The 20,490-nt window shown below is 37.8% G+C and overlaps 1 long non-coding RNA gene and 1 pseudogene across 3 annotated transcripts; one reads left to right on the forward strand and one right to left on the reverse strand.

Annotated features, from left to right (window-relative positions):
- Positions 1 to 3,456: 3,456 nt before the first annotated feature.
- On the reverse strand, positions 3,457 to 6,809 carry LOC116181882 (annotated as a pseudogene).
- Positions 6,810 to 13,115: 6,306 nt separating this feature from the next.
- LOC116181883 lies at positions 13,116 to 19,807 on the forward strand. Of its 3 annotated transcripts, none has more exons than XR_004147369.1 (5): positions 13,116 to 13,196; positions 18,113 to 18,253; positions 18,302 to 18,875; positions 18,922 to 19,069; positions 19,121 to 19,807. It is a non-coding gene; the product is annotated as an uncharacterized LOC116181883 (long non-coding RNA). The 3 variants fall into 3 exon arrangements; XR_004147368.1 differs by lacking the exon at positions 13,116 to 13,196 and adding an exon at positions 17,270 to 17,544; XR_004147367.1 differs by lacking the exon at positions 13,116 to 13,196 and having other exon boundaries at positions 17,837 to 18,253.
- The last annotated feature ends 683 nt before the right edge of the window (positions 19,808 to 20,490 follow it).

The raw sequence follows: 20,490 nt of genomic DNA on the forward strand, positions 1-20,490 counted from the left end.
CATGCGAACTAGTTGTTGGTTTGGTAGACAAACAGTCTTCTTTACTTCTTTACTTTACAATTCCCCCACTCTCCCTTAATGGTTACCAATCTCATTAACTTTTAAAACATTTTAGCTTATCCTACGAAACATCTGCTACCAGAAAAACACAACAATACAGAACAAAACGATTCAAACGAAGAAACAAACGGAGACAGTAGATTGAAAGAGGAGCAGCAAAATGAGATATTAGAAGAACTTCGCCCATTGACTCTTTCTTAAAGAGACATACGTTCCTCCACAAAATTTTGATACGAGTTCTAACAGTCCCTCTGGTTTATTACATTAACAAATAGAAGATCTAAGGAACAACAATCAGCAATTAAAAGAAGAATTAGAACAAACTAAAATTCGTCTTAGAACAGCTGAAAAAGTTATTGCCACATATGACGAAAACGTAAAGACTGTAGCTATTTGTTTCAAAAATTTAGAAGAAAAATTATCACACGTATTTACTAAAAATCAATTGCAAATTACTCTTAAAAATAAGACTCGTGCGGGATGGACTCATGATGAACTATCTAAAGCATTACATTGCGATATTTAAGTAAGAGAGCATATGTTTACGCACGATTATCCACTAGCTGGAATTTCGACCTTACAAAGATGGGCTCTGAATATGGATCTGCAGAGTGGAATTCTCTATAATGTATTAGCAATCATGGCAAGTGTTGGTGAAGGTTTGCAAAAATTTGAAAAGTGAGTGTTTTATCGTTTGACGAAATTAAAGTGTCAACAATTCATAAATATGATGTCAGACTGGATAAAATTCTTGGACCACATAAGTACATGCAGGTGGTAATTGTAAGAGGTTTGTTTAGTTCTTGGAAGCAACCTATTTATATTGGGTTTGATACTCAAATATCTAAAGACTTGCTTTACAACGTAAATGTTACCATGAGAGAAGGAAGTTGGAGAATAGAAGTGTTTTCAACTGGATTAGAACCCAGCCGGGTTTATCGATCTGCTAAAGGTCATATTGAAATTAGAAACACATTTACAAAGATTTTATGAAGAGGGTTTTGTGCCGTGGCAATGGGAGGCCGTAAAGAAGTTCAGCTTTTAAAATTGTATATTTCAACATAACTAACATAAGCAGATACTTTCCTATTGTAACAACCTTAATTGTAGAAGTTAATTAAAATTGAGTGTCTATAATTTCTATGCCACTTTTTACATTTTGAATATATATTTTTTATATAAATAAACGATATTATTAATTTCGTGCTTTGCATCATTTAATAATTCGGCATCCTCAATTTACGCCAAATTCCTTAGCGATATATGCACCATATTGGAATGTGCCTATGTTATTCATTGTTACATTTTTTTGGATGTCCGATAACACCTTCAGGCCGTTTTGTATAATGTGATCCTCTTCGTCATTATTTTTCTCAACGTTTCTTTTGCGTTAGGAGGAATATGAGTAATACTTGTTTTTTCTAATTCGCATTCGGAAAGTTCTATTATGCTGTCACCTTCACTTTCGTTGCCATCAACATTGTCACCAAAATCCTCGGATGCATCCTAAGTACTCATGTCAACCTCAGCTTGTGAAACGTCCTGTGAAATATTACCGGATATTATGCATGTATCTACTTAAAAACTACAAAACTTATACCAAATTGCTTTTTCTTTTTCGCCTTTTAATAAATAATAAATTGTCAAACCACTGTAACAGCACAGACATTTCTGCTGGTTCATTTTGTCATACTGTATATAATATTTGTTAGTTAATTAAGTTGGGAACATACTGTACATAAGTTCTAGGGAGTTTAGTGAGTAAGTTGGTATGAGGGAAAAAGAGGGAAGAGAGCGAATGGCCGCTTAAGAAAGTCAAGGTGGTTGTAGTAAAACTTAAGAAAACATTTGTTGTCCTAGAGAATATCTTTAGCGTGAATATTTTTACGTAGGAAGACAGTGAAAGTGCTCTACGTTTCGTAGTATAAAATTCGTTACCTTTAAGGCTCCCCCAAACCAACGCGGAAAATTCGCATTACCTGCGGAATTCCGTACCGCATACGATTCGCATTGAATTGTTTCCACTGTGGTAAGTATACCAGTTCAGACAAGTACGATTTTCGTCGTTCGGGCATGTGAAAAAATTGAAAATGGAGAGAATTATTGAGTTGGTTCGAAAGTATCCTATTCTCTATGACCTTTCTCATGAAGATTATAAAAATGTAAGGAAAAAGGACAAGATTTGGACTAGAATAGGAGAAGAAATAGGCAAAAATGGTGAGTAGTTTTACGATTTGTATTGGTTTATTTTTCTACATCTAAGACTAAAGAAAAGCAGAGGCCTAAACAATACTATATTTACTGCAAGAAGAGTCCATTATTTTCATCGTGAACACTGAATTAAAATACGTGGCAAATTTTTCTCGAACAGAAAATGCCAGTCTTGCAGCTCTCCTTGGGTCATTGTCCAAATTTTGAAATGCTCCATGTTCAGGCTCTGGTGGATCTAAAAGTTCTATGAATCTATCATCACATTTTTTTGTCCTTAGAAAATTATGCAAAATACATGCAGTTTTCACAATGAGAATACTAGTATTATCCTCGCCATTAGAGATTGCCGGTACGTCATAGTTCACAATCGTATGGTTTAATATGAAAAATATGAGTCAAATTACTTCCGTAATAATGCCAACTTGATTAGAAAATATACTCCGAGATGGCGACAGCTGTCATTTATTGGATGTTTATTTGAAGGTGCAAAACTGTCAAATCGCAGAAAGTATCGTTAGTCGATTTTGGTTTTTTTTAATTGGTATAAAATATAACGTAATAAAGACGGTGAGAAAACAAAATCCTTGTAATCTAACAGGTCATTAATGCATTATTTTTACAGGCCATATGGTAAGATAAACCCATTGTTGTAAGCTGCCTCATTACAATGGAATTTTTCCAAAAATGTGAACATTTAGTAATTACGCTACGTCAGAATTATTATAATGGTCGGGTCTTGCATTCATAAGTGAGTTTGCCGATAAAGAATTATAAATTCACAATTATTCAATTTATAGGTTATATGATTTTCATACACCCAGCTGCACATTGCAAGACTACCACTTTTCAAAGTTACTCACTGTTACTTATGATGGCTTACAATAAGGATAAATTCAAAATGATACACTAAATGGATATTCATTGTGTTCAAAATATAATATACGACTGTCACTATCACTCTACTTCTATTTCATATACTTTTTTTACATTTTTAGCACATGTTAGATTACTAGGAATCAGAAATGAGAAATAAGCAGCCTCTCAACCGGATCCTGAAGTTGATCCTCCTTCTACCCTACGCAGTATAGAACGTGTGTTTTAACGAAACAGGCCAGATTTGGCTCTCTTGCGGGGTCGTTTCTCACCCGGGCTTTCCAAAACAGGGTTAGATGCCGCTCTTGTCTTGATGCTTCGCACCGTCCTCTCAGATATACCCAAAGCGTGGGCCACTCGCTATAATTGTGTGTTTGTACTAAATGAAAATATAAGTATATATAATCACACTTACTTCTTGAACAGCAGATACGGGTATCAATGGACCACCGTTTTCTTTCTCCTTCTCAAAATGTTGCACTAAGTTTAACACAAGCTGTTGTGCTTGTGTATGCAAAGTTTTACCCTTTGCAGACATAGGATACACGTAAGTGACGGATTAGTTCTCAAAAGAACTGATTGAAAAGTGCGTAACCGATGATTTAAAAGTGCGTGACAGGTGAACAATTAAAAATCACAACTGTCAAACAAATATACGGAAGAACTATTTTAGTCAAATGAGAGTTCAAGTTCATACGGTTTACAAAACGCATTGGTTATTCGTTTTTGTTTTTTCTCTTTCTACCACATTATCTCATTCAATAACTCACTTCGTTTCCTTCAAATGCACTTCGAATATTCGCTGTCTTTATTTGATGTGCTGTTTTTCATGTGACTTTACTATAAACGTTTTGGATAGCTAGAGTCATTTACTTATGACGTACCGGCAATCTCTAATGGCGAGGATAATATCAATTTTTGTTTCCATTGGTCTGTAGAATATACGCCATTTTTGTGCCAATATTCCGAAAGCGTTTTCTACTACTCTTCTCGCTTTACAGAGCCTCACATTATAATTTTCCTTGAAAATATCTGTTCTGCTTTGACTGTATGGAAAGGGCCTCAACAAGTATGGTTTTAGTGCAAAGGCTTCGTCTCCAATTAAGACATGGGGGAAAGTTCATTCTGGCCTGGGAGATTTTTCGGCTCAGGTACACCCATCTGATTTGTTTCAAATCTTCTTCCCATGTTGGAAGCTTCGAATATTCCACCGTCGCTGTTTTTACCAAAACCGCCAATATCAACTGAAATGAATCTATAATCTGGGCCAACAATAGCCATTAATACTGTAGAAAACTTATTCAAATAACACCAATAATTAGATCCTGTTTTGTCTGGACACTTGATAGTAACATGCTTGCCATCGATGCTACCAATACAATTTGGGAATCGCTAGGTATTTCTAAAACCTTCTTCAGATTTTTTCCATATTTCTGTAGTTGGTTCGGGCAAGTAAATATGTTGCAAATTTCTACATAAAGCTTCACAAACTTCTACAACTATGGCACTTACAGTCGAAAACCCGACTCTAAAACTATGGCCTATTGTATAAAATGTATCTCCGGTAGCCAGATACATAAAAAAGAGTATTTTGTTTCAGGGGATGAGATTAAAAAAAAATGGAGGAATCTGCGCGATACGTACGCTAAGTACATAAGAACTAATAAAACTAGAACTGGACAAGCGGCAAGCGATAAAAAAAAATGGATATGGGCAGATCATATGGAATCGTTCAAACCGTTCCTAAATTTTGCTAAGACTGCATCCAATGTCACAGATGTTGATACACAAGAATCTGAAGCATTCCCAAATATAGAATCACCCGAAAATATATTAACGGATGAAAATTCCGCAGTACAGAAACCAACGTGTAGTAAAAATCTACTAACAACTCAGACAGATGATTCCCAGAATAAGATTCAACCCTCCTCATCGAAACCTACTCGAAATGAAGCTCCTAGGGTTACTCTTTCAAATTAAACTTCTTCTACAGGCAGAACAAACAGAAAACGCAATTCTGAGCCATCCACATCTGTGAAAGATACGATCAGTTATTTTGAGAGCAAAAAGAGAGTAGTGCATGATGCTACCGATCAACTGTTTTTGGCTCATGCTTCTGCGGTAAAATCTTTCTCTCCTAGAAGGCAAATTGAAACAAAAATGAAGATTGCGCAAGTTATCATGGAGCAGGAGTTGCTTCAATTGGAGGAAAGTTCTTTGAATAGCCATCAATCTAGAGCTGAAACTACAGACACCTATCAAAACCCCTCTTCCGTCGGAAGTATTTCGGTTGTATCCCTACCTTCACCAAATGACACTGCATTACCTAAAGAATCGAATACTTCTGGGTTCTATGAAGTGAATTGTGAAAATAATTATATTACACTACACAACTTGGCGCAGAGTTGCAACCAAGCAGCTTCTCATAATCCATCAGTTTCCAACTATGTCAATTCCTTTAACCCTTACAATACATAAAGTATATTTTAGAGTTATTTTGAAATAAAGAGCTTTTTGATCCTTATTCTCTTTTACTGTAGTAAATTAATGATATAAATAATGCCTGCAGTTTTTTTTTCATTTTCTTACCTTAATGTTATGGCCAACCGTTCTTCGGGAGAAATAGCTTCTCGGTAATTCGTGTCTGATTTTCTAATATCATTTTCTACAAGGTGCAACAGTTCATCGAAACAATCTATTGTCATTCTAAAATAAATGTAGCATCTTTTATCGTCTTTTCGTAATTGAGGCATCAGCGTGTGATATTCCCCACATTTCAGTCTTTCTAGATTGATATCATGAACCCATTTTCTTCTTTTCCTAAGATTAAATTCATAATATAGTCCATATTGTTGTTTTAGGATAACTATAGATAATAATTTTACCTTGAATTGTCGTCCTCCATTGCTAACATTACAAGAGCTTCTTCTTCATCTGATGATGTATACATTTTTGTGAAGAATTGAGATCACTGACTAGTATTCTTTGTTTTTCGTTGTCACCAACTCTTCTCAATACTAGACACATACGAGTATGACGCGAATATATTCGCTTCAATATGAAGTTCTTTACGAATTCCGTTAGGAATTCGACTGCGAACTTTCCGTCACGAATCCGCTGCGAATAATTCGCGTTGGTGTGGGGGAGCCTTTACACGCGAAAATAACTGATAATAAGTATTGTGCAATAGTGACGAAATCATATGTGAGTTCAACGCCATCAAGAGCAAGAAAACTTTCCACGTGAAGGCAGTTCGCAATCCCATTCTGGGAAACCATTTTCACCTTTTTGCCAGCGATTGTTTTACCTTGAAGGGGCCAGCGATTTGTTTACCTGCCGGCGTGTTGTTTTCACCTGAAGAAGATCGAGTAGACATCGACATTCAAACCAATCTATTTGGAGGTTACCGACATCAACAAAATTCAAGGAGTCTGAGCCGCACTAGGAGTCAAACGCAGGCAGGCGACGACGAGCTTCCATGTGAAGGCGACATAAAAAGAGATAAGTACTTAACAATTTTATTTGTGAACTCGCGAGTTCGGCAGTCATTTGGGCGAATAAAAGAAATAAAAAAACCTTTCTGCGTTTCTGATGTTTAAATTAAATAGGTATCATTTGTATTAGAGTATTGGATTGTTTAGATTAAGCGAGGTAGAAATAATATTTAGTTGTTTGGTAGGGAGGCAATAAGTTAGAATTAGAATTTGATTTAAAAAGCATTGTAGAAAATTATACCGGGGTTACGTTGCGCTAATAAGCCTAATAGCCTACCTTATCAACACATTCAGAATACATTGGATACTTTTTATAGTACAATTTAATACAATCGATTTAGACCACTACAAGCAGTTTAAACCAGACAACTGTAGCAGAACCTTCAGTTAATTTAATGCAAAAGGTAAAGTTTAAAATACGCGGGTATTGCCCGGATGTACAAACTGGTTTGCCGTAGTCGAACCAGGCGCTGGAATGGGAATTGGAGAGTTGATCTTTTAACGTAGTCACATTAAGCAACGTTTTAAGCTAAAACCTTGAGGTTGTGGTTAAAATAATTTTTAATTATTTCACGCCAGCGCCTGGTTTAGTTTGTAAATTTATAACAAATAAAGCCAACTCGTCCTGCCATCTTCTTTCAAACCCAACCCACCTACCAAGCTACCGGTGCAACTTTGGCTCCCAACTTTGGGCAAGATGCTAGGGCAGGATCGAGAAGAAACAACGGAAGGCTATGCATTGCGTAGTAGAGGTCAAGTAGTACGAGAAACAGCGGCAAAAGAACAAGATAGCAGTCGTGGAGCGATTCCAAAAAATCCGGCCCAAACACAAGCTGCTGCTCGTGCAGCTACTCCTTTAGATACAGGTAGGAGAAACGAAATTCCCTCAGCACCTAGGGGTCACAGGGAAACGGAACCCAGCCAATTCATGCATAGGCGTGGAGATAAGGATAAGATGCCAGAAGAGTTTTTTAGAACCCCAACGTCGTCGCATCAAAATAATTTCTCACGGCGGTCAAGGTTGCGAGAAAAGGCGGTAACTGAGGATGTCGATAATTTTTTCCCTGGGCGAATAAGTATGGAATCGAACAGTAATCCACCAACGTTCCATTATCAGCCATCACACCTGCCAGCGATGTTCAAAGAAGGTACCATGTTGAATTTTCCCAAATTAGATAACGTTAATCGTATTGCAACAAACGAAAGGTCAGTTCAGCCACATTCCGTGGATAACGCAAAGCATATCAATGTCGATGCAAACCGAATGAATGTAAATAATCAGAACAATGTAGTAGATTTAGTTACCCAAATTGTGTCGTCTTTAATTAATATGAATGTAATTAGTAACAATAGTAATGAACAAGTCAGGCATGTCACCACTACGGCAAATGCAGAGTTTTTAAAAAAAATGCCTATATTTGATGGTTCAGACAGTTTAAACCCTATGGAATTTTTAGCAAAAACTGAATATTTATACAACTCGCAAAATATTAGTTTTGAGGGTCTTAAATTTGTTTTGCATAACCAGTTTAAAGGACAGGCATTGCTCTGGAGTCGCGCTTATTTGGATTCATTTAGAGACTTTACGACCTTCAAACAAGCTTTTAAGGAGCATTTTTGGTCTGAAACTAAGCAATTAGAGGTCAAGTTAGCTCTTCAAGCAGCACGATACCCAGAGAAAAATAAGGGTTTGGTGGATCATTTTATGTACTATTTAGCACTGGCTCATTATTTGGAACCCCCTTATCCCGAAGCCTTATTAATTAAAACCATTGCACGTCATTACCCGCCCAACATATCTGCTGTGTTAGTAGGTACGGTGTCGATTAGCGAGGCGATGGATCGGCTTCGGCAAGCCGACTATTATTTTAGGGATACGGGACCGATAAGGTACAGTCAGTTCAGTTCTAGTAAAAATGAATACGACAAACCTAACCAATTTAGAAACGCGGTAGTAACACCTACTAACAATAATTACCGTAAAGAATATTATAAAGGTGCTAAGCCAGCACAAATCTCAACAATTCTTACGGAAGAGGCCTTGCCTCAAGAAAATATTGATGATAGGGAGGTTGAATCGGAAAACTACGACCGCTCGCACACGAATTAAGCCCTACGGTGCGACTGCGGGTTAAGAGGGCAACAAATAATGTAAATAACCCCCGCGAGGATCTTTTAGAAGAACCGTATCAATTATCGGAACCAATTATAAAAGGTTTACCAATTATTTCTGTATCTTTATATAATTTTTGTTTTCCGGCCTTGATTGATACCGGTAGCGAAATTTGCGCGTATAATGAAGATGTTTGGTCGCAACTTTCCGAAACTCAACACCTTATTCCCACGTTTCCATGTACGGGGGTAAGAGTCATCGGGGCTTTCAAACATAAGCATCAGCGACAGCAGCAATCGCTATTCCTGATTAAGATTCAAAATAAACCTTTAGCTCATGAGTTCTTAATGATTCCGGGATTAATGCATCCACTCATTATTGGAAATGATCTTTTACGCATATGCAACGTGGATATTAGCTTAGGGACTCGGACTCTTAAGTTTACCATAAATGATGAGCGCATTGAGGTATCAGAAATTAACAACTTCGGTAACTTAGGGAACGAGGAGTCTTACGAGCTAAAAAATACTACTATTAAAAAACCGATTACCATTATGAATTTGCAACCGGAATTGTGTAGTATTGAGGAACAAATAGCGGAATCATGCCGGCTGGCCTCTCTTACCGAAAACCAGCGAGCTCATTTGCATAAAGTGTTACTTAACTATAAATCCATTTTTTCGGAGTATCCTGGACGTACTCAGGAATATTCGCATAAAATTAAATTAAATGATTCCTCCGAGTTTTATAGAAAACCATATCCTGTCCCAATTGTACATCGTGCTGCAGTACAAAAGCAATTAGACCAGATGGAAGAATGGGGAGTTATCACTCGGGTTGCCACCCCATATATCTCACCTATCATGGTCACGGTAAAAAAGGACAAAACAGTCCGTATTTGTTTGGATGCGCGTCATTTAAATTCGGTCATGGAAAGAGAGCACGAAACTCCTCCACCGATAGAGGAGCTGTTACATTCTTTACCTAAAGTTCGTTACATGTCTTCTATCGATTTCACACACGGTTATTGGCAAATTCCATTAACTTTGGAGTCACAAAAGTATACTGGATTTAAGTTTAACGGACATACTTATTGTTTTTGTGTCTTGCCATTCGGGCTATCATCAAGCGTTAGTTCATTTACACGGTGCTTGTCAAACATTTTTGGTACGGAGTTTAATGATTTTGTACGAATTTACATTGATGATATTCTTATACTGTCGGAGACCTTTGAGCAGCATTTGCAGCACATTGAATGCGTGCTATCCCGCTTACAAAAATCGGGTTTTACTTTAAGAATAAGGAAATGTGCGTTTTTTCGCGAAAATATGCCTTTTCTGGGTTATATATTAGACGCGTCGGGTATTCGTCCAGACCCCGCTCGAACTCAAGCAATTCGGGATTACGAGGCGCCACAAAATGTAAAGCAACTACAAAAATTTTTGGGATTGGCAAATTTTGATAGGGCATTTTGTGCTAACTACGCAGATATAGTTGCGCCATTGAATTACTTATTACGGAAAAAGTGTACGTGGAAATGGGGCGAAATCGAAAAGAACGCGTTCGAGGAGATCAAGGGAAGGTTAGTTAAGAGCACCCTGCTTTATCATCCACGTGAAGATCTACCATATTACCTCACCACTGACGCTAGTGACGTAGGGTTAGGAGCGCAACTGTTTCAAGTCGTGGATGGGGAAAGAAAAGCGGTAGCATGGGCAAGCCGTATGTTGTTGGATAGGGAAAGGCGGTATAGTTCCAACGAAAAAGAAGCGTTAGCTATTGTTTGGGCCTTAAATAAATTTAGGATTTACCTATTAGGGCGTCCGTTTGTAATTTATACAGATAATAGTTCCGTAACCTATTTGAAGACATGTCGCTTGTTATCAGCACGGATCGCCCGTTACGCGATGGCGTTACAAGAATATGATTTCGAGCTGAAACACATTTCGGGTACTGAAAACATGATCGCGGATGCTTTGTCCCGGTGTGCTGTCAATCGCCCACCGACACCAACAGACAAAGTGTTTGGAATTTTTCCCCTATTCAAACTACCGATAACTGTACGTAACCAATTGAAGGATATAGCCATAAAACAAAGGCAAGATCCTAAATTATCCAGTATTATTCAGTCTGTCGAATAATTCAGAATTTAACAAACGATTTACTTTGTTAAACGAAATTTTGTATATCCGTCCCGAATCTGACAGTTGTAAACTGTGCATACCAAAAGAATTGCGATCGTTGTTTATTGAAGCATATCATTGCACCTTAGGGCATTTCGGGGCGTACAAAACCTGGAAAGCACTTCAAGGGGAAGTCTGGTGGTCGAACATGCTTAAAGATGTCAAGCAATGGCTTCGCAATTGCGAAGTGTGCCAAAAAACCAAGATAAGTTCCATGCCATCACCACCCCCACAGGCTATTATTGCTAAAGAGAAGAACGAACTGTTGGCGTTGGATCTTTTTGGTCCGCTGCCGCCAAGTAGGGGAGGCGTTACGTTTATATGCGTAATAATTGATGTGTTTACTAAATACGTGACGTTTTATGCGTTAAAGAAAGCCACTACGCGGGCTATTTTACATCGTTTAACCAATGACCTATTTGTAAAGCAGGGTTTTCCACAAAAAATACTCACGGATCACGGGACGCAATTTACTGCGAAACGTTGGGCGGAATGTCTAAGTGGGTTCGGGGTTAAAGTAGTACATTCATCAATTCGTCATCCGCAGAGCAACCCTTCCGAGAGGGTGATGCGCGAATTAGGAAGGTTATGCCGTACCTACTGCCACGACCAGCATACCCGTTGGGCGTATGAATTATCAAATTTTGCGGGTTTCCTTAACGCCCTTGTCCACGAGTCCACCGGTTTTAGTCCCCAAGAGTTACAAATGAGTAGTGAGGCTATCAAGCTCCTGCCCACCAATTTGCAACCACCACAGAGCGATACGTTTTCTCCCGAGCTTAAACTAATAATGGCCCAAGAAACTTTGGAGGGTGCTGCTGCGCGAAGGAGTGCTCGTATCACCAAGCGTCCTTTTCCTAAATATGAGCCAGGGGAACTTGTGTTACTAAGAAGTAGTCCTACTTCATCTGCCATAAAAGCAGAGACTAAAAAGTTCCTGTTATTGTTTGAAGGCCCGTACCGTATAAAAAAGGCGTTAGGCGTGTTCACTTATGTATTGGTTAACCCCGAAAATGATTGTGAACGGGGAATTTTCCATATTTCCCATTTAAAAAAATATTTTGTTAGGACAGAGTAACAGAGGCAATACCGTACTTTTAACCTGGGGTGCGAGTTGTAGCAGAACCTTCAGTTAATTTAATGCAAAAGGTAAAGTTTAAAATACGCGGGTATTGCCCGGATGTACAAACTGGTTTGCCGTAGTCGAACCAGGCGCTGGAATGGGAATTGGATAGTTGATCTTTTAACGTAGTCACATTAAGCAACGTTTTAAGCTAAAACCTTGAGGTTGTGGTTAAAATAATTTTTAATTATTTCACACCAGCGCCTGGTTTAGGTATGTTCGTTCACAAGTCAGTAGTTACCCTAATGTAAATCTTTTAGTTTGTAAATTTATAACAAATAAAGCCAACTCGTCCTGCCATCTTCTTTCAAACCCAACCCACCTACCAAGCTACCGGTGCACAACCAAATACATAAATATTTATTGTTTATGCTGTTTACTCAAGTTTTCAGATTGTACACATGAGATACAACAGTAAAATGCGAAAAGGAACCACAAAAGGGCGAGAATCACTGGATATTTAAAATAAGTCATGTCATTTGTCATGCAGAAATAGAAACATTCCTATTCCATGATTTACATCTTATTTCCTTATGATTTGACCGCCATAATACCAAAAATAGTGTAAGTAGTGTAAACACAAATCCAAATGCTTGCTACTTATCATATGACAAATCACATCAGAAATATGATAGTGTAAAGGGTACCTTTACGAGGCAACCTGTAATATACTACGCCGGACTACATTTATCAAGAAGTAAAAACCCAAAGGTAAGAGCGTAAACGCGTTGTGAGTTCGTTTAAGTAATTTTCGCAATCTTTTTAAAATTAAGTTTACCGCCCGCATAAACAGAGAATGTATAAATAATATGTTCTGATAAGTTTCACTTTGACTCTCATCGAAAATGGAAGGTTGGGCAAATACAGGCTAGAATTAATTTGTAGATCTAGTCTATCTATTTTTCGAAAAAGTTAAAATTTGTAATTAGAGTGTCTTTGTAATAATGATGAGATAAGCGCAGATAATCGTTAACTATTATGAAATTTATCTAATCCATTAAAGGTCTGGCCACGCAGGTATAAATTCGTTTGAGCGCTGCCTCATATACGAGTCTTATCAATTTATCATCATTTTGAAGACATGTATTTTAAACTTGTTTTGGCTTCCGTTGGTCTGATGTGTGTAGATGTTGCCTCAGGTATGTAACTACACGTTTATCATTTTAAGCACGAACGGTCTCTAAATTTGAAGCTTCACTTGAACTTTAAGATTGAATTTTGTCGCGGCGTCCAGGGTTCGCGGCCCGCCGCAACGTCCACCTGTCATGCATTGCTACAATTGGCTAGTGAAAAATGTGAAAATGAGCTCCGCTCGTCTGAAAGATGCATTTGTTGGTAGTGGACGCAGCGGGCGGGGTATTTTTCCCTTTCTTAATTTTTTGTATAGAGCCAGCCATGTTCAATTGCAGGGCAACTAGCTGTCAAGGATCCTAGCAGCATTGCAATAGTATTTTACATTATTAGCCAGGTAACTGAGTTTTTACTGGCGATAGGAGAAGTTGACTAGCGAGCCGTTAGGCGAGCTTGTCATCTCCTAGAGCCAGTAAAAACTATTACCTGGCGTATAATGTACAATATTTTATTTGTTACTCATTTGTAAACAATAGTAAACGTAAATAATTAGTTCTTAAATTAATCATGAAGAAATGTCTAAAATATCATGTGATCCATGTAACAGAGACTTCGTATTAATTCTGGCCAATGAAATTACTAGATTACTAACTTGTAAAATTTTTACAGGTCTGCTGTCAGTTTTACAAGTCTGCTGTCAGTTTTACAAGTCAGTAGCGTTTAAACATGACGTTTACCCGTTTGCGTTTTGTCTTGTTAATCAACGTTTACAACTGAGTAACAAATAAACTTTTTAATTGAACAGCTGGATTTATTCTGGAAATTATGTATAAGGGGGGAGTCTTACGATTTCTTGTTCAATCCACATCTAACACAAACCCTAAAAACGTACACCTTAGAGAGGGTTGTAAGTTACTTTTCTGATAATTAGGTAATTATAAACCGCATATCGACTAAAAACTTAATTGAGAATTTCACGTTCCTAACGCATTCATCATAATATTTACCCAGTAATAGGAAGTCATCTAAATAAACAACTGGCATGAAACCACATGATCTCAGATGTGCAACTATAGGTTTCATAATGAAAGCTTATTAAAAAATTAAACTTGCTACAAGTTTGGTTATATACATCTTTACGAAAAACTGGACCGTTTTCCTGCTACCGGCTCCGGAAAGGTGGTAATTTTTAAACAAAATTGTTTTTCACTCACGGTTTTCGTATGTTTCTAAATCCTCCCCCGTTCATTTTAGGGGAAAATCGTCACAATAAAACCTGTACAGCATTAACTTCAAAAGAATTCAATTTTATTGTATCCAAAAATGTTCACAATGATTAATCTGCTTGAAGGATCTCGTCGTCAATATCCTGGTCGATAGCTTCCTCAAGGATAGGCGGACGGTTTAGGCCAGTCACCTACACATCCACAAACACGAGAGCAGTGGATGCCTGCCTTCCTACAACCACACCTGTTGTTGCATCCCGTAGCACAGCGCCAGAATATTGAATTTAAAATGTGATTTGACGCAGGAGGTTCGGAGGACTTGACTGGGGTGAGGATTCCATCTTCATCCCTAACCCAACTCCATGCTTGTGGGTCGATGGTGGTATTACCCAGCCAAATTTGGGTTTGAAGGAAGACCCTATGAGCATGCTGGGCAGCTGTCGTTGGTGGCAGAGTAGCCAAATTGGTTTTTACTTTTGTTGACGATTTAACGAAGCATTTAAATCCTTTTGGTTGGGTGGGGCGTTGTAAAGGATGAGAAACATGGCTTCTCCTGCTTGGGTCACTTGATGATTGGTGGATGAAGGATTGTAAAATACCTCCGCTATTGCCTTTGTCTCATCAGGCAGTTTTTCAAAAGTTTTTGAGGCTTTTCTCTTCGCTTTTGTTCCACGTTTTATGGAATTAATGACCTCGTACCCATCGAATAGAACTGCACAATTGGAAGAATAGTGATTTATTATATATGAAGCATGCTGCTCACAGATGAAAGAGAAAGTGGTCCCAACATTCCACTTGACTCTGTGAAGGAGAAAGCCACCGTCCACTACAGTGTAAATTGTTTTGAGGTTCACTGCATCCATGCACAAAGGGACAGCCTCATAGAGAGCAGGTTTCTTCGTTTTCCTGAAGCATCCTTCGTGGAATAGTCATGGGGTATGGAGATAACTCGTATTTCAACAGGTCTGCAACATGCTCATCACTTCTCTTGCTTATTAAAGTTCTTTGAAAAATTTATGAAGGGAAGGGGTACTAAGCGTTCCCACTTCTAAAATAACAGGAGGGGATTTCATTCGTTCAATCTCATCTGATTTTGGTAAAGCTTCTGCTGGTGTGACACACTTAATGCCTCCCAAGCTATGAAATGCATGACGCCCGTCCAGAGTAGCAATATTAAAATCGGCATTCTCATAAACATATTGGCAAAAAGTATTTGCAGGTGTCGTATTTTGGTGTTGGTAAAGGGAGGATATTTCTAGTTGTTCAATGTTCAGCATAGTGGTAATTCGCACTGAATTCCAAGTTAGCCAGTAAATTTATCAAACTTTTGCATCCAAATTTTCGGTGAATTAAGTACGCAATGCTTGTCAGAATTGAAGATATAAAAGACCGCGGACGAACGGCAGAAATGATGGCATGGGAAAAATGGATACTGTTTTCCTCATGATATCATCTGAACCCCTTCTTTTCTTTGGGATAAGAGACTCCATTAAAAGCTAAGAGTGTAGGTAGCACCATCCCCGCAGATTCTCTGAGTAACTCATCGCTTGGAGGATATTTGCTTATGTCATATGCCTCACATTGGATCTCTTTTCGTATAATTGCAGCAGCCGTTCGTACCTCCCTTAATTTTTTTTCTTTTTCGTTCTCCAGTCGACTTGCATACCAAGCAGAATTCATATATACTCTCACCCAGGTTTCGAAAACATACAACCGTTTTATGGAAACGTATCTTACTAAAAATGATTGTATCCCCATACTTTTTCTCTTAGCTTTCACCCACGTCAACTCTGGCATTTCACCACTTACTTGATCCCTTAACTCATCCATGGAATACTGAACTTTGTCTTTCTTGTCCAAATAATAAAATATTTCCTCCATAGCAGCAGATACATAGTCTACCTGAGGTCTCCCTCTCTTCTGTCACCTTACACCAATCATCATGAATTGAGGGGATCCATGTTTTCTTGAACTCAAAATGGGGTGGACATCGAACAAATTAGCGAGAATTAATAACTCCAAATCTTCCCCATGCGTCTAAATTTATTAGATTAAATTGTGGAATAAATAGTTGCAACTAGTTTCGACGTTACCGTCATCTTCTGTATGTATATAACCAAACTTGTAGCAAATTTAATAAGCTTTCATTTTGTACTGAAGAACTTTTTCACTGTAACGCACCATTTTCGAGAAAAACTGAAAAATGGGTTGTTTAAAGCCCCCCCCCCGTTCCCCCAGCGGTACTGGAATTTGGAAGGACTTCATTGTTTCTTGTTCAGGGAACCTCTCCCTACACATATCTGAAAAAATTGGAAGTAGTATTTTGAGTTCCTCTGATTTCCATTTTTGGTCTAAATTGACTGGGCGGTTTTATTAAACCGATAGCATTAGCAGCTGCTGGGCTAGGTAAAAGGAAAAAAACAATCACCCGGTATCGGTTAAGTGTGAGGTGTGCGGCGAACATGAGACCCGGGGAGATCTTGAAACTGACTCGTGTGTGCCGGAACGCGAGTCGCATATCGAAATTCTTCGGGAGCGTGACTTGGAGCTAGCAGAAGGTGAACGCGATCGACTAACTCTCCGAAGACGGGCTAACTCCTTTTGCAACCGTGTCAATTTCTTTTCCAAAAACGCCGGACTTCTATCCCGGCGGCGCGGCGGTGTTTTCCCATAGCAAAAAACAACACTTCACAAACAACAAGGAACGCGGAAACGAAATGCAACACTCGAGCACTAAAATAGTAATGGCTGACTAAAAGCGTAACTCTGAGGTTCGCCGCTAAAAATTTTTTTTCTTTCAATTTGTGCTGCACTCGGGCGTGAATTAGAGGTACTACCAATATGATCATGTAGTAAAAAGCGGGAAATATCATTCATCTATTTCATCTACAAGGTAACACTCGTGTAGCGTTTATTTTGTATTTCTCGACCCATTTATTGGTAGTTTCAGATCAATCTGTCCAGGGGTAGTTTGGATCAATACTTTAGAATCTATTAAAGCATATTTGAAGGCGTTAAGAAGGTGTATTTCTTCTATAGTCGTTGAACTTACATTCCAAAATGTAGTTCTTACGTGTTCCTTAATCACCGAAGGAGGACGTTTTCCCATGGACACTTCTTGCAGAGCCCATAAGAATTAGTTAATTACATCCTGGTTACATCTGAAACCATAAAGGCTAGTCCGACTAGAGTATGTTTTACAAGCTTCTATCGTAGCATGTTTATGAGCAATTAGTGGATTTAGTCAGTTTTCATCATATTTGTTACATAACGAAGGCGATTGACACAAAACACCAATAAATCACTTGAGATATGATATGGGCCGATTAATACTTTCGAGTTCGCAATTAAAGTATTTAAAATGGAGATAGCTTTATCCTTGGAGATAAGAGAAATAGTAAACAAGTTTATCAATGCTGTCAATCATAATTTATGCAAATTCTTTATTTTTTGCGGGCAATGCTCGCAAATCCGTTTATTTAAAATGAATCGTCTTCTGTTCTAAAGGTATTGACATATAGGTATAATTCCGTATTGAAATTAATGTACTTTTCATTGCTTCGAAGATGATCACATGGGGGAAGATTTTCCCCGATGAAATTGTAAAATAAAATCTAATATGAGACATCGACAACTCTCTGTGTTATTACGCAAAAAAAGTGATTTTCTCATCCACTTTGTTGAAGAAACGTAGCCTTTTTTTTTAAATTCGTGGAAATTATTTTTAATTTGATTTCCTTATACGTATCAAATTGTAGGTTTTTTCTCATACAACTGCTATAGTTGCCATGGTATGTATGACAACTCCCCTCAAGAAGTTGACAACTGTCGAAAGTTTGTTAATATTAGCGCAACTAGCAGTTGTACACGACCTGGATATTGCATATTTTATTATGGAGGTAAGTTATATGTTAACTAATACACAAATATCATCCATCTCGTTTTAGAGGTTACGATCAACCATAAGCCCGTTGTCAAAACGGGAAGAATGTGTGCTACAGAACAATGTGCTGCCATGAAAGGATGGACCGCAAAAAGCATACACTGTTCGGATTGCAAAGGCGACTATTGCAATACTGACAAATATGATAAATAAGATTACTGATTACGTTATTGTTTTTTCTTTAACTGATCGTCTAAACTACAAAATGTAATAATTATGTTGTAATATACGTACCATTGGAATCCATTTTTGAGACACCTTTTTTCTCAATCATCAAGTCGCAGGAAGTCTGTGGTCACTAAAATAGAGGGAGGTGTTTATATTCAGGCGCACTTTACAACTCTGTAGTTTGCAGTAGGTATTTGTGACGTTAGAGTACGCAGAAATTTAACTTTGGACGTGTTTTGGCGGTTTGCGTTGTTGAAAATAAACTCTAAATATAATAATAAACGAAAATGATGAATGAGTATAAACTGATCGAATTAATTCAAGATGGGACACAAATTCAGTGCAGTTCAGAAATAAAATTATTAAATTAAATACGTGGAATGAAATTTCAAAACAACTAGGGGCAACTGGTAAGCTCATACTTATTAATTTTCTTAATAGCAAGTTTTCTTTTAGGTGATGACTGCCAGAATACTTGGAAGAGGTTACGAGATAGATACACTCGCAATAAAAGATTGGCACCCTCCGGTGCAGAAGGTGCTAGGAAAAAGTGGGACAAAGAGGATTTATTGCGATTTCTGGACAAGATTTTAGTGACACGAAGGTAACATACGTAATTATTTTGACAGTCTAAAAAATTGAATTCCAATTTTAGAACTACAAGTTGCGCAGCTGAATACAGTGAAAGTAATGGAAATACTGAATCGCTACCAGAAACGGAACAGATTTTCGCACAGGAAAGTGTAGAATTGAATGAAGTTGAAATTTTCGATTCTGCAAATGCAGAGGATACTGGTGACAATCATACACAGTCACTACCCATTAACGTGGAAATAATCCCAGCAGAAGTTGTAGATTTGAAGCCTACATCCACCTGTCACTTTTCATCTTCGTGGTCAATTACACTATTTATGTAGTCATCTCTAACTCTGATGCACCTTAGAAAATGATGTAAAGCAACTGTTGCCTTAACTATACTGTCCACAGTGGTTGGTTGTACAAAATCGGTTTTCTTAGAATTCTCCACCTGGACGCCAAAATTCCAAATGCCACTATTCGGCGGCCCCTACTTAATCGATAGTTGAAAATTCGCGATTCTTTTGACATTTCATTTTTCGGATAGGGTCTTATAATATTTCTTCACAAGGGAAACGCTTCATCAGCAACAAAATGGCAAGGAAAATTTTCATTTGTGCGAGGTAAAATGTAGTTTTTTGGAACATTTAGGGTTTCGTTCCATCTTGCAGCACCAAAATTAGGATTTCTGAACACTCCATTATCTCCACAAATGCCTGTAATAATCCACATTATGTAAAAGGAATTATAATGTTATGATGTGATACAAGGGTAATGGCGGTAAGAGCACGCAATTTAAAAAATCATTTAATTACAACAAGACTTGCTAACATAAATCAACTTAAAATTATTTTCATAAGTCTAAAGTTCATATGCAACTATCCTTTAGGGCCAACAACGGAAGTAACTAAATACAAATGAGAAAAAAAATAATTTTCAAACTTGTGTAAATGCGTACTCTTAACAGCGTTAACGTTAAATAGTACGCATATAATCTTCTAAGAGTGCGCACATAGTTTATTCACTACAGTCGTCACAGTAATGACATATGTTAGAGATGGCTTTGTATGAAAATAAAATAGTTCGTAGTTGGTATGGTTACAAATAATAACAAGATTGTATAAATAAAATATGTTGCGTTTTGATTTCTTGTAAGAAGAAGCTACTTATACCAGCGTGTTGGTACACCAAATTAGCGGCCCCGTTCCTAAAAGTGTTAGTTTTAACAAGTGGCGACCGTGACAGGACAAGTGGGTAAATTTAGGTTGTGTACAACAAAAAGTAAAAGAGATTGTCAAACCTGTATCGTTGAAGATGACTGAACCACTCAAAAAACGGCGTACTGTAGCCCGCGGTGCTTTTACTCGAGCTTTTAATACATTTATGGAGACGGTTTGTACGGAAACCGCTTTGGACGTTAAGCAAAGCGCGTTTCAATTATTAGAAATA

The sequence above is a fragment of the Photinus pyralis genome, unplaced genomic scaffold (assembly GCF_008802855.1).
Source record: "Photinus pyralis isolate 1611_PpyrPB1 unplaced genomic scaffold, Ppyr1.3 Ppyr1.4_unclustered_Scaffold2639, whole genome shotgun sequence".
In the NCBI taxonomy this organism is placed as follows: Eukaryota; Metazoa; Arthropoda; class Insecta; order Coleoptera; family Lampyridae; genus Photinus; species Photinus pyralis.